This window comes from Glycine max, chromosome 3, assembly GCF_000004515.6.
Source record: "Glycine max cultivar Williams 82 chromosome 3, Glycine_max_v4.0, whole genome shotgun sequence".
Lineage (NCBI taxonomy): Eukaryota > Viridiplantae > Streptophyta > Magnoliopsida > Fabales > Fabaceae > Glycine > Glycine max.
The window spans coordinates 5,804,881-5,820,350 of NC_016090.4; the positions used below are offsets into that span (position 1 = coordinate 5,804,881).

The 15,470-nt window shown below is 32.9% G+C and overlaps 1 long non-coding RNA gene across 1 annotated transcript; it reads left to right on the forward strand.

Annotated features, from left to right (window-relative positions):
* Positions 1-13,207: 13,207 nt before the first annotated feature.
* LOC102668219 (uncharacterized) lies at positions 13,208-15,426 on the forward strand. Its single transcript, XR_005890905.1, has 5 exons — positions 13,208-13,554; positions 13,669-13,803; positions 13,893-14,026; positions 14,215-14,307; positions 14,396-15,426. It is a non-coding gene; the product is annotated as an uncharacterized lncRNA (long non-coding RNA).
* The last annotated feature ends 44 nt before the right edge of the window (positions 15,427-15,470 follow it).

A 15,470-nucleotide genomic window follows, 5' to 3' on the forward strand; every position in this document is an offset into this window, starting at 1 on the left:
CCAACCTACCTCTGGATACAGCTCCTATTAAGCATGTCACGCAGGTATGCTGTCACATAATAGAAAAGTGTTATCATGGCTCTAACTACTTGTTGTAAATTCTCTGCCACTACAAGTTTTCTTCCGAGTTGGGTTATTATCTTTTTGATCGCTCATCTTTTGTGAATTTCCGTTTTTAGTTTCATTATTTTTTGGTCCTTTTTTAGTCCCAAAAAAAATATTGTTTTATTTTTTGTTCTGAATATATGTAGAATTTTTTAGGTACCAAAAATGAAACAAAAAAATTGAGGGACTATAAACAAAAAAAAAATTTATAGACTAAGACCAGTCAAAAGATTAAGAAGGACTAAAAATAATCGCAAAAGACGAAGCAAGTTAAATAAATCCTATTGATATTATTTTACTAATATTGTGTTACAGGAAATTATAAATTTACAATTTATATTATAATACAAAAATATTTATCTTTATTTATATTCTTTTGAAAATATTCAAATTCAATTTAAAAATAAGTATGAAAATGAAAAATTAAACAGAGATAAAAGTTTTATAAAAAAATTTGAAATATCTTGTTGAAAAAAAAACTAAAAATACTTTAGTTGAAGAATAACTCTTAAAAAAATATTTTCCGATACAGGAAACTCATTTCATTTCAGATAAAACTATAAAAATTTACTATAAAAGAAGGGAACTAATGTGTTTATCCGTTACTCACAACACAACTAAAATATAGCTGTGGAAGGCAACTAATGTGTTTAATCATCCAATTTTTCTCATAATCGCAGTCTTCTTCCTTGCATGCATGCAATTTTTCCTTCCCTTGTTTTCTCTAGGACAAAAGTTATCACAGTGCATACGTGACAATCTACCCTCAAAACTCTCCGCATCAATCAAACAGTCACAAGAAAAGGCCATGAAACATATGATGCTAATGCCACAAAATGGTGGCAGTCGTGGTGATATCCATGTTGAGGATAACCAAAACATGTCCTTTCCGTCGTGGGAGGGAACCTTTATGAGGTGCTTCAGTGAAATAGATGAAAAGCTTGCTAAGAACATTGACACTGATGGATTTCGTGGCGGTAGCACTTCTGTATCTGTAATCAAACAGGTATAACTAGACCTTCACAATTACATTACCTTCTTGCCAATGTTGCTTTTGCAATTATGTTTTTTCTTTTTTTTGTGAATACTTTTGCAACAATGTTATAACAACATCTTTTTCCCCCTTTAAATTTCAGGGTGAGCAAGTAATAATTGGCAATGTGGGGGATTCTCGTGCAGTTCTTTGCAGAAGAGCACCTGACAATCACCTTATTCCTGTTCAACTTACTGTTGACTTGACTCCAGATATTCCAAGTATGTTTTGGTATTACCTATTCTTAGTTTCCAAATCTTACAACCCTTTTGAGTTTATTTGGTTAAATTGTCTAATTAAGCCATATTCATTAAGAACTTATTAGATGAGAGATTCTTTCAGGACTTGTTTGGGTAAGTTTATCCAAAACCACTTATGCACATACTAGTTTGTAAAAGCTCTCTCATCTTTTAGAGAAGCTATACAAGAGAGTTTCTACAATTTAGCTTATGGAGAAACTCATTTCATTTCTTCTTCTTATTTTTTTTCTCCTAAAAGTGCTTCCAGATAAGTTTATCCAAACAGACCCTAAAAGCTTGATTGTATAACTTAGTAAATAAGCTAACCAAACTTATTTTAATAACCTTCTTTTTGAAACTTAATTGAAATAAGCTACTCCTACAAGTCCAAATAAGTTTTATGAAATTCTTTCTAATGTCCCTTGGTGTGTGTCTAACTAGCTTTTCTTCCTCAATGTCACTCAGGAGAAGCTATTAGAATTTTTGCTGTAGAAGAAGATCCTACTATAAACAGAGTATGGATGCCTAAAAGGGACTGCCCTGGACTGGCTATGGCAAGAGCCTTTAGAAATTTTTGCCTAAAAGACTATGGTGTCGCCTCAGTCCCTAACGTGTCTTAAAGAAAACTTACCAAGGAGGATAACTGTGTGGTTTTGGCTTCTAATGGGGTAAGCATTTTCATATCAGGATGTCAACTTCGAATTTTGGATTTTGATTCTTGAGTAATGTTGGAGCAAATAAAGCTCTTTACTCACACTCACACTATGCACTCACTCACTCTATGTTAGAGAATAAGAGAAGATGAAAGAATTGATTGAGAAAATAGAGGAAACTTAGAATTCTGAATTAGAACTTCTGCACACTCTCATTCTTTCTCATTCATGATCACTATTATTTTTATATACATTGCACATGTAGCTATAACAACCTTCATAGCTATCAAACTAACTAACTCCTAACTAACTGAATTACAACATACATCAACAAGTAATCAGTTATAGGAATAGAACAATCATTGTTAGTGTTTAAATTATGCTCAATTCTCGTATTCCTCTCAATCCAAATATGTTTGCAAATATTTGATCAAATAGTGTAAGAAAAGAAATAACCAAGAAGGTTAAATGAATTAACAGCATGTAGTTTCCACACATACGTGTTTAGTTCATATTGAACAAAAATTAGATGCAGTTTGTTTTATAAATGCTTTCGTTGTTGTCTTTCAATTAGAATTGGAGTTTCACCTAATAATCCGTGTAATAAAGGTTTCAATTAAAAGTCAACATAGACTACTACCGTGAAATCCAATTTTGATTGAAGAACAATGTTAAAAGCACCTGTAAAACTGTATCTAAGTTTTGTCCAAGCATATTTGGCACAAATAATAGCTTACTTTTATCAATTTCCTAAGAGAGCTTTTAATCAATAAACAACAACCAATTAACTTCTCAAAATTTATCCCAACCAAAAAGGTCTAAATTTTCTTTCTTACAGATTTGGGATTGTGCTAACAAACCGTGAAGTAATAAACATAGTTGCTTCAGCACCAAAAAGGTCCGTGGCAGCCAAATTGTTAGTAAACCATGTTGTTCGGGCTTGGAAATATAAGTATGGTTTCAAGGTTGATGATTGTTCATCCATATGCTTGTTCTTGAAGATTAGCCTGCTATAACCCAATCCTGATCCAAAGTTAGTGGGAACAATAGACATCCCTTGAAGCACCTGCATTTTTCATAATCTAGACATGTAAATACTGAAATTGTAGATATGGCAATAGTATGGTGGAATCAAAAGGAAGAATGGGATGCTCTTGGAGGGTTCTCCAGAGCCAACTTTGAATTATAAATTGCAATCACCTCAGTACCTCAAGGAGGGTTGAAGCTGATCACTAACTCAGCCAGAAACTCCCCGAATCCAAGGGCTAGTGCTACTAACAAGTTAACAATTGTAGGACCTGAAGATTTTGCTTTTGACACAATCCCAGAATATAGCAATTATTTTAGCCTTCTAATTCTGCCATGATCACTGATAACTGCTAAATATGAGTTATTTTGATGATAAAAATATATTGAAAATATCTTTAAAAATATTTATTTAGCAGTTATCTTTGACTTAAATATTAAGATTTGATATTTTTCTTATTTATGACTTGTAGATATGAAAATGAGATATTAAAAGATATCAAAAAGGAAAATTTTTAGCATCAGGCTCAAGTCCACTACAACAACTAAAGGGAGTCAAGCCAAGAAGAAAAATAATACAATGGAACCCCTCTCCTCTCCTAGGATTTACTTTCTTTCACCCCTCTTATCTCAATGCAAATGTGTTTTCTATTCTATTATTTTTCTGCTTTTATCTTGCATTATTCATCTTTATATTCTGTTAGAGGCTTCATGCATTTTATTTGTTGAGTCTTTGCAAAGGAAGGTAGAAGATAGATAAATAAAATAGGTTTGTCATCATGAGGGATCAGGGGCAAGTAATTGAATAGATGTGGGTAGAACAGAGTCACCTAAATTGATAAAGAAAAATCATAAACTCATGCATCTTAGACAAACAAGGCAGGACTCAATCTTATCAAATTTTGATTTTATTTTATTTTTATCTTTTACTTTTCTTATCTTATCTTTTATCTTCTATTTTCTTTTATCTTTATCATATCTTAATTTAAATATTTTATTTTCTCTATCTTCTATTTTTATCTTTAAATCTTTTATCCTTTCTTTTAAATCTTTATCTTATCTCCTATATTTTTTTATCTTTATTTTAAATTATTTATCCTTTGCTTTTAAATTAGGTTTGCATTAATCTAAGTACAAACAAAGTCCTTGTGGATTCGACACTCGAACTTTTAAGTATTTTATTTTTTGTGACAATTTGGTATACTTGCGAACGAGTTAACAATTACATGCAAGACTTCTTTTCTATCTGTCTAAGACCAACATTGATCAATTTTAGCACTCTATATTATGGTACCATAAAACTTTTCTTTTGTCTGGCTTGGTTCTAAAGAGTTCAATGAAGAACTAAGCAGCACCTACTTTTCTATCTATCTTCAATTATTTCCTATAGTGTGTTGTGTTGACACTAACATTCAGCATAAAACATTACTAGACACTAGAACCAGAGGATTTTGGAATTTTACATACCAAAAATATAGTATTAATAGATTGCTGATAATTCAGAGGGGTTATACTATTGCTGAGCATTTTGAAGCTTAAGAATGAATCTACAATTGTAAAAAGTGATCAATTAACAACCCAGCCTAAGGTTTTTTTTTTTTTTTTTAAGCCGAAGGAAATGAAACTTTATCAACAACTTCCAGAACTTCTGGAAAGAGATTACAACACCAAAAAAATGCTATTTGACCGAAAAGCCTGCCTTAGAATTATAAAAAGCAACACCAAAGTTGAAAAAAAAGTTATAATATATTGTCCATTCATAATAAATATCTAAATTTTGTATTTGTTTTTTATGAAAAAATTACATGAAATTCGTAATAAAAAAATATCATTTGTTATTAGCCTTTTCAAATGGAAAAAACAATTTAGATATTAATACTTAAACATAAAATATCATTTGTTATTAGCCTTTTGGTTAGGTATCACGTTGGGCCTTAGGCTTTTTATTGGTCAAGTGATCAAGGGAATTACTTCCTACATTCCATTTTTTTTCTTGCACCTCACAAAAATCTAAGCAGGCAAAACTACCCCTCAAACACCACCACCACCACCACCGTAGCCCCACCTCCACCCAACCACCAGCACGCAAACAGCACCACCCAACACCACCATTGATGATTTTGGTGAAAGGAACAAAGTGAAAATGGAATCGAAAACCAACGAAGAGGTGTAAAGTGCAACCCCATTCTAGATACATGAATTTGTAAGACGCTAATTTTGTATACACTTCCAGAATAATATTTTTCATATTCCAAAATTTGTATTTTAGAATACGTTTCTTGATTACTTATTCGTATTTTGGAATATGAAAATCCTATTCCATAATAGGTATTTCGCAATAGGAATAAGTAATCCAAAAAGGTATTCCAAAATGCTTATTATGAAATATGAAAAATCATATTTTGGAATAGGCATTCCGAAAGTGTAAAAGGCCAAATTTCTCTTTTTCGCACAAATGGAAAATCTCACACCCCATTCGCATATGCCCTACTTTATCCCTTCATTTCTCACCACCAATTCTACAGATACCTTCTTCTCCTTCTCCTCATTTCTCATTCATTTGTGCATTGAGATCCAAGATATAGACCAAGGAGCACTGCCAGCTACAAATCCCATGAGGGCACAATGGTGTTCGGAGTGTGATTGTGTTGAGGCACAATGGTTATGGAGGCTTCATGGCTAGGATTTTTTGGGAGAGGCAAGGACAGAAGATGTCTGGTAAGGGGTATTCTTGTTTTTTGGATGGTGTAGGAAGAAAAAAAGTGGTGCAAGAAGTGATTACCACTAATCAACTATTAACTTGTGAAAAACCTTTGTACATGTTTCTGTTGCGTTTAGCAATTGGTAGCAATGACTAATTTGAAGTTATTTAAAAATATTAGAGACTAAAATAAAATTTCTAAAACAAACAATCAAACTAAACCAAAACTAAAACATAAAAAGGATAAAATATGTAATTTAGCAACAAGAAAAATTCACTTGACTACAAAATCATTTTTTATCACACTCATCCAAACATGTACAGATGTACTTAATTTTTCAAGGATTCATATCCATTTACAACAGTACAAAACAGTACATGATCCATTGTAAAGGCCCAGCAGCTAGTAAATTTTAATTTTCAGTGGTAAGCAAAAAATTCAACCAAAAATCGTTCAGAACAATGCGTTGCCATTAAGTCTTCTATTATGGCGAAAATATGTGATACCTTTCATTGATACTGAAGAATTCTGCTGTACTTGTTAGCAGATACAATGAATGGCAATTTTTCATATAACGAGCTCCTTTTCACATATGTCAATGCTTCCAATAGTGGTTTGAATTAAAGGTGTGCTGTACAATTGTCATTTGTCACAGCAAACTACTACAATCAATGCACAACCTATGATGAGAGGACATTGTGTACTACTCCAATTGCAAAACAACAAATACTCCATTCCAATGTATATGGTACGCAATTTGATATATTGTGGTACGTGGAAGATACTACTTATGATCAGAGGATCTATCGCCATGACTCATATATTATGTTTCTTGTCACGGTTGATGTTGAGTTAAATGGACCAAGTGGGAGAATGTTGGAAGCCCACGTTCCACGTTCCAATTTTTATTCCCATTACATTATTTTAGAAAATTTTGTTATTTCTGAATCTGGTCCATTTTCCATCTACATTCAACCCATATCTTTGCAACATATTTGCAACCACCTTCAGTAACAAATCATGTACCCATTCTTTATCTCACGAACTGATAACTTCTATCTCACGTTCTGATAACAAGTTGAGCTATACGATGGACAGACTCTATAAATAAGATGGGGTGCTCTCAGTTTTGTATCACGAAACTCACTTGTCTATTCAGAAAAAATACATCATCTATTCAGAGCGAGTAACTGTCTAGAAGAACAAAACTTCCTTTCAGGTTCGTGTGTGCGCCGCTTCGCGTTCGATTTGCAATGACTGGAGGTACGCTCGTAATATTTAATTTCCGCTGTTTGATCTGAATATGCCACTTAAATTGATTTGCATGTTTAGATCAGTATAAGTATATTTTAAATATCCTTGTACTCTTAGTGTTACGTGTTGGTAAGACTATGATGGCGACTGGTGTGACGTTGCCGAGTGGATCTTACTCCCTTTGTTGCAGCTATCACGGGGGACCATGGCGATTGCCACTATATCCCTTTGGATTCCCTCTAAGTTCTTCTCTTCGAAGTTGATTTCATTGTCTTTATGATGGTTGTTATCAACGAACAATGATAATGGTTTCTTAGAGGCATGAAAAGGATGTTGTTGACGAGTTTCATCTTTGTTTGATGTTGGCAAGGGTGTTGGTGTCTGTGGGTATGTGATGTCGTTAAGATTTTCTTATTGTGACACCTTCTACCCCGACATATATATAAATAAATAAAATATATAAAAATATCGATAAACAAATTCACGTGGGTGAAAGGTTTACATTCACTTCACTATTATCAATTAAAACTTATTAAAAACGTATTCGGCTCAAAATAAGGCCGTCAAAATTTACAAAAATATTTTGTTAAATCAGTGAGGTAAAATAAAATAGACTAACATCATACAATTAATATAAAAACTTATGTCTCAATGTCACATCCTATCAGAGTATTGTGTCCCGACGTCCTTCAGCAAACGATTCCTTAAAGTAATTCACCTAGTCATCTGCTCCCCGAACACAAAGTTCTAGATCATCACAAGATCCAAGCACAAATAACACATCGGGAGTGAGTTATCACATTCCTAACTAATAGAGAAGCAAGACAACTAGATATACATATCATATAAACAAAATAAAACTTACTTAAACATAACTCACGTAATTCAACCACTTTTCATTCAAAATTCCCTTTTCAATCATCAATCAAATCACACAAAAATCACACACTCCGATCAAGACATAATAACACATAAATTTCATAATAAACAATTAGCAAACGTATGCAACAATTATGCTAAGACTCAAGCCTATATGCAATGTGGTACCATGTCAATGAAAAATCACCCTGGGGCACTTAGGAGTACATAACAAGACAAACCACACACTAGCAAGTCAGGTCACTCTCACTAGATAAGATCATAGGGAGACCAATCAGGGTCACAGTATTTTGCGAGAATGCTCCAACCATATGGGATCAACATAGGCTTAAAGGAGCACTCAAACCGGGTGACCTCCAAGGCCTACACTCCAAAGAGTCCGTCAAGGTCTCTCCCTCCTGATTCAGGTCCATCTCAGAAAATATTTTAGCACACAGATTCTATCTATGAACTATACAAAACACACGAATTCTCAATTGTTCTCAAAATAGTTTTAACTCGTTGCCCTTTAAGAGTCTTAGCATTAACTCGTCTCCCTTAAAAAGTTTTAGCATTAACTCGTCGCCCTTAAAGGGTTTTAGCATTAACTCATCGCTCTAAAAGGGACTTAGCATTAACTCGTGACCCTTAAAGGGACTTATAGTCGTGTGATTGTACTATTCATAGTTCATAACTCAATGCACACAACATCTCAATCACGTGCACACACACACACACACACACACACACACAACATGTTGATTATCCTCGTGGAAAAATATAGGATAAGATAATAATTCATATAAAATAAGTCATTAAAAATAATACTATTTAGAATATAATTTACGTTAATAAAAAAAGCTCAATTTTTTTAGGTTCACACTCAACAAAAGAACACATTAATTTCACAACAATTTCTCATTGGGACATCAACCAGTTCATGAAACATATATAATTCACAGTTACAATTATAAGGATAAAATAAAAATTGCAGAAACACCCTAAAACTCATTCCAATTGACACTCTAAGGATCCCTACACATGTTCTCACTAATCCCCAATTGTGAATAACTCATTCAGTACCTCTAAGCGGACTCACGTGTCTTCCGAAAGCAATAGCGACATCTCTAGCAATTTCCTGAGATTCCTCAATTTTTTCCTCTGATTACTCTGATAGAATTCCCAAACGTTAGAGAGAAAGACAGGGATTGAAACCTCCATTTTGTACCGTCTTCGTGCGATGCATCTTTCTCCATCCAAAGATATTATTTTGCAAATCCAACTATGAAGTCGTGCGGAAATGAATTTCGAACCACATATCAAAATTGGACGACAATCCAACGGTTAATGAATCCAGGATCATAGTTTTACCGAGACAGTTTTGGGCTTCTGCTGGAAAATAAAAGGCTAATATGCGAAGGGTATTTCTCTCAGTTTAATCATGATTCCGAAATTCCCAATGGTGAGAGTGCTCAGAATTAGGTTGTGAACCTGATGCTTAAATTTCACGACAATCCAATGATGAATGAGCCTGAGATCATCATTTTTGTGAGACATGTTTGGTGGTCTGTGGAAAAAGAGAGGATTTTGGGAAGAAGAAAAGAAAAAAACAAAATTGAGAGGCAGAGAGGAGGCAGAGAAGTCAGTTTGAAGACTGACCTAGCATGTCGCTATTTATACCTAGGGTACTTACAACTTATTATTTACTCTATTTATTTATTTATTATTTTATAAAAACAAACTCTATTTTATTTCCTATCAAATCAACAAATCAAATATATTTTTTCTTCAAATAATTATTTTAATACAACTATTTCTCTTTATTTATTTAATTAAAAAAACCTCATCATTTTTTTTTCTAAAACTCTATTTATTTTAAATGAAAAACTTTTTTAATTTAATTCACGAAAAATGAAATGTTACACCTATAACATTCTGACACATCAAAAGATGATTCCGTTGATGGTTATTGGCGGGGCAACAACCACAAGGGGAAGATGAGGAAGAGTAGAAGTAACACTTATGGTGATTTTTGATAGTGCACGATGGCTAATGTAGAGAGAAAATAGAGGAGTAAATTGAAAAAAAATAGGAAAAAAACAAAATAAAAAAGAAAGAAGAAAAAAATTGTCCATTAAATTAAAAATCAATGTTTCTAATGGCTTGAAATAAGTTTCAAATATTGAGAGAGATGAAGTGAGGTCCCACTCCAACGATCTTGAAGAAATTACTCCATATATGTTTGTATATATAAGACTTAATGATTGTCTAGGATGTTTGTTACATGTGAAAAGTTGATCAAAGTTTTAAAAATAATGTGAGACCCACATGTTTTTCCTTTTTATCTCAAAAAGAGAATAAGAGGCAGGAAAAGAAATAATAAAAAGGATGCAATACACAAAATTGTTGGTTGCTAAAATTGTCCCTCAAGCCCCTCATTAACCCTCGCTAGAACTTTCAAATTAGGGTATCATGTCACATATAATAAGTTATTCAAATGTCATAGTTGATTATGCTTAATTTGGAATCAAGTTTGCTTTCTAGTGACTTTTACTCAAGGTATAATCAATTATATATGCAATTTGTATAACTGTTTAGGTGACTTTAATTTGTAAAAAACTATACATTTTTATCTAATATATATAATTACATAAACGTATTTTTTTGGGGTAAAATGAGCGTTTATTTAATCTCTTTTTCAGTTTTTTTCTTTTATTATTGACCTAAACACTTTAATTTAAACATTAAATTTCTTTTACACTTTTTTCATCTCAATCAAATAACTTTATTTTTCACTCTTTTTTCATTTTTTTTAAGAGAGTCTCTTCTCATATCAAATAAATTATAGTTTATTTTAATCATTTTATTAATATTACCACGCAAAAAATGTTTTTTGGAAATGCATCAATACCCAAAGATGTGGATAAAAAATGTTAATATAATCATTCAATGAAAATTTCTTTATTATCTTAAAAATATTTTTCTTTTGAATAATAAATATAATTTTCACAATTAGTTGAGTGTAGTTTGTTTTTCAGAGATGGTAGAGTGGCCCAGAGAAACTGCAACTCTCAATGGATATGAATTCAACTTTGAACAAGATCTAAACAGAACTTCTGATTTAATTGACGTGAAAGTGATCCTTTCTCAATAGCTGAATTTTTAATTGCAAAGCTTTTCATTGGGCACCAGACTATAAGAGGCCAACTACATAGGATAATCTGAGATATTTCAGTAAGGCATGCGTCCCATGTATATATTGGCAGATAACTGAAAATGTTGCATATCCTTTAATTTCTAGCCATTTCAAATTCTTTGGCAAAACATATCTGAGGTTTTGTTTTTTCCATTATTATTGTGTTGTAGGAAATTGTAGTATACTGCTCTCTACGAAGGTTATCCATTGATGCAAGGAATGATATATGTTGAGGTTGGATTTCCACTTGAATCCCTGAATTTTTTTCAAGTTGGGTACGTCAGTATTTGAAATGCTCAAAGTTGCCTATACACTACTGATATGCACTTGACACCAGTTCTCTGAATGGGATAGAACTAGAAGAAAGGAATCATACATGCAAAGCTTTTGATGCAAAAGATCAGAGTGGAGGTTTGGGTCTCATCAGTGTGGAAGGGTTCCATAATCTCGAAGAAAACATCAAACTTCCATAAGAAAAGCTTGAGCACCTTTTTGGTACAGGCTTCGTATGGCAAGTCATTTTGAATCCAAACAAAAACTCGGGAAGTTTGAGGGATGAATGATGGCTGATGATGGGTAAGGTTTTTGATCATTGGCATTTTAATGGAACTACTAAATCAAAGATATATATGGAAGTCATATAAATTTCAGAGGTGAAACTCCACTACAATAGCCCAAGTTTAGTTTATTCATGACCATGATTCTTTTTTCATATTATTCAAATGTCATAATCTTAAAATTATATTTTTTTTCGTGGATTGTCAGCATGCACAACTTCTAAACAGCTGGACATTCCAACATTGTACAATTTTTTGGTTTCAAAAGAGTAAGCATTAAGAAATGTTTTGATTTATGATTTGGCAAACATCCATAGCTTACCACTTTTTCTTAAAACTGTTTAAAATTAACTACATTATTTTGTTTGTTTGCAGGATGCTGACTGAATCTCATACATATAGAATGTGTCCATCTTGCTTCGATTGAGAAACATAATAATGTAGGACTTCACCTCACTTATATGATACTCAACCTTTTTACTTCTACCAGATGTGAGACTTCACCAAAATGTAGTTCACAAAATTTTATATCAAAAACTTCTGTTACTATTTTTTTGTGTTGGATTATTTGCGTCACCCAAATGTAGTTCAGTGTTTCAATCACATGCTAGAGGTGCTTCACAATATATATGTGCTTTGAAGCAAAATAGCATCAGTAGATGCATTGCTATACAAATAGTATTTTGTGTATAAAGCTGATCTTGCAGGACTAAGGGTGGAGGAAGTCATGGCAAGTTCTGAAGATAGAAGAGTGCTTTGGATAAGGGAAGAGAATAGGATTGATACATGCCTTAAGCCATTGGTAGTTTTGTAGCAGAAAAATATAATAAGCAAGGAAGAAGAGAAACAATACAAGGTGGAGGAAATATAATAATTTTTGCTTAATCAAATTATTCTGAGCAGCAATACAATATAAAGGAAAACAAAAATTAATCATTTATTAATTTCAGGAAAACTGAAAATTTTAAGTGACTTGCTCCTAAATTTTAGTAATAGCTTTAATCCATAACAAAAACAAATAAAAACAAAATATGTAGTTACAAAAATAATTTAAAGAAATTTAACACTCCTCCTTGCTTTAGGAAATGCAAACTCCAATACTTTTCCTGAAGAGTTCAAATTTGTTGATAGGCAATAGTTTTGTAAACATGTCAGTCAATTGATCTTCAGACTTATAGTAAATTAAGTTCATTTTTCCACTTTGCTGCATCTCTATCAAAAAATAGAATTTGATGTTGAAATGTTTAGTCTTCCCATGACACACTGGATTGCTTGTAATAGTAATGGCTGCTTGCACTACTAGAATTATGGCATTCTACATCGCGCGATCTACAACGGTTCTGGAGAACCGTTTTAGTAAAAGGCGCGGTGGCAATTTTGCAATTATAGAGAAAAAAATAATTTTTCACGTCGTACATTTTAAGGCGGTTATAAATAACCGTCTTAGAATGTATGGTAGTGACAAACTTGTAATTACGTACAACGAAGTCAACGACGGGTTTTGACCTAGGACCGTCGTAGTATTACGAATATAAAAACTAACCTAAACCCGCGGCGCCGCTACTCAGTCATTCTCGCAGACCATTCACGTTTCTTCCTCAGTCATTGTCGATCTCCGTCAAACTTTTTACCTTGCCCCTTGAAGCTCACCCACATGGTGTACCTCAAACCCTGAACCTCACCCACATTGTGTACCTCAAACCTAGCCTGCTGTCTCAAAAATATTAGGTTATACGCCACTGTAAAGGAAAGGGTTTTAACTTCTAAGTGGATCAAATTTCTTGTGAATTGTTTCATCGTGCAGTCCATGTCCCAATTGCCCTAGCTGCGCTACCACACAATACTCAATACCTTTGTTAACAACGACGATTGTTATTCTTCCCTCCCTCGTCGCATGCAACTTATCTATCATTATTTCTCAAATCTAAAAGGTACTCCAATTATTTGTCCTTTTTATCAATCAATAGCAACTACTACATGTTATATAGTTTATTCTTAATTTTCGGAGTAACGATAATATTGTTGATGTTTTATATTTTTCACAGGTTGAGTTTTTGTTACGATGAAAGTGATGAAGAAGGGGAAAAGACACTCACACAGTGGGGAAAAGAAGAAGAATAAGAGGTACAGGGAACAAAACCTTGATGTTGAGATAATTGTTGCCACGCAGAACAGTGAAGGTAAACTATGTTGATATTATGCTTTCATATTCATCGCATTTTGTTGAGTTGTCCCTGAAATAAAGTGGTTGTTTTGTTTCATTGGATAGTGCCAATGGAATGCAGGTTAAAGAGGCAAAAAAGGAGAAAACTTCCATCAACAAAAAGAGAAAGAGCAAGGACAAGAATTTAGTTAGGAAATGAAAACTGAAAGGCCAAGAGGTTGATTTGGATGAGCAAAGTGGTGAGTGATGATTATTGGGTGTTGGCTTGTAGAACTGTTCATTACTTTTCTAATGCTATATTGTATTAATTTTGTTTTTGTTGTTATTGTTTCTCCCTGTTCTGGCATCTAGTATACACCTCTTTTATAAAATTAAGTAAACTAATGTTCATTCTCAACATCTTTGTTTTTTTAACCAATGGTGTCAGATGGAGTAATGTACAATCCTCATTGTAAAGCTGAGGAGATCCAAGGGTTAGATGGGCACAGAGATTCTGATACTGGAGCAGCTATCAAACCATGTAATAAAATACATTTTCTGGTGGATTTCACTCTTGCATTTGGAAACTATACATTCGTTTTCACATGAAATTTGTCCTGCTTTTGTAGGTAGGTCAAAGAAAGACAAGAAGAAAAGAAAGGAGGTTCAAGATTCACCAGAAAAGGAGGGAGAAGGGTGCAATCAGGTGGAAGTTTATATTATTTCCTCTGTTGATGATGACTGCTCAAAAGGAATGAAAAGTATGAATTGTTTGTTTAACTGTAGTGCATTGCTTTTTTGTTTGCTTTTAAAACTCCAAACATTATTCATTTAAAACTTTTATTTAAATGTATAGTTTCTATTTTGTGAGTCTATTTAAATGTATGATTTTTATGTTAACTTTCATCTATAGATCTCGCGGCGCCGCTACTCAGCCATTCTCGCAGACCTTGTGCACTATGTTGCTTTTTTAGAGTTAAAACTTAGGAAATCACAGCTAGGACAATAATAAGAAAAAATATATATACTGATTACTTAAATATATATACCTTGTTTCAGCTTCATGATGGTGAATGAATACTGATTACTTAAATAATTATTTTTAAATGTTTTTTACACCCCTCATTCTGGGTTGAAGTATTAGATGTTTATATATCACTTCAAGAAGGGTGTTATCTCCTTTCCTTTTCATATTTTACTCCTTTTATTTTAATTCTTTTGTTTCTAGGTGTATCATGCATTCATGCTGTAGTCAAGAACTCAAAATACAATACTTGTTGATGGGGTCAAGGTACACAGTGATGATACCATTGTCATTAAGGACGGAAGTCAAATTATCCCAAGTCCCGATAGAGAATGTCAGATTCTTTTAATATTTATGGCAGTGTAACAATTCCTATTATTAGCAAGATATATGGAATAGAAAATTGTAAAAGTGTGTTGTATGTGTATCATTCAATTGTTACAGTTCCATAAAGTAGTATTGCCATTGTGCTACTGTCAATCCATTGATTTGTTTCAAGCAAAGTTGTATTGTTTAGTAGCATGTTATATTGTTTTCTTTAATAAGATTTAAACTTGGTTTCACAAAAGTGGTAATATTAATTGTTCAGCATGTTAAATTACTAAGTTAATAGAGGGCTTCAGGATGAAAAACAGGTGATTGATTGGTCATCATATTGACTTGGACAGTAATGTAGGCAT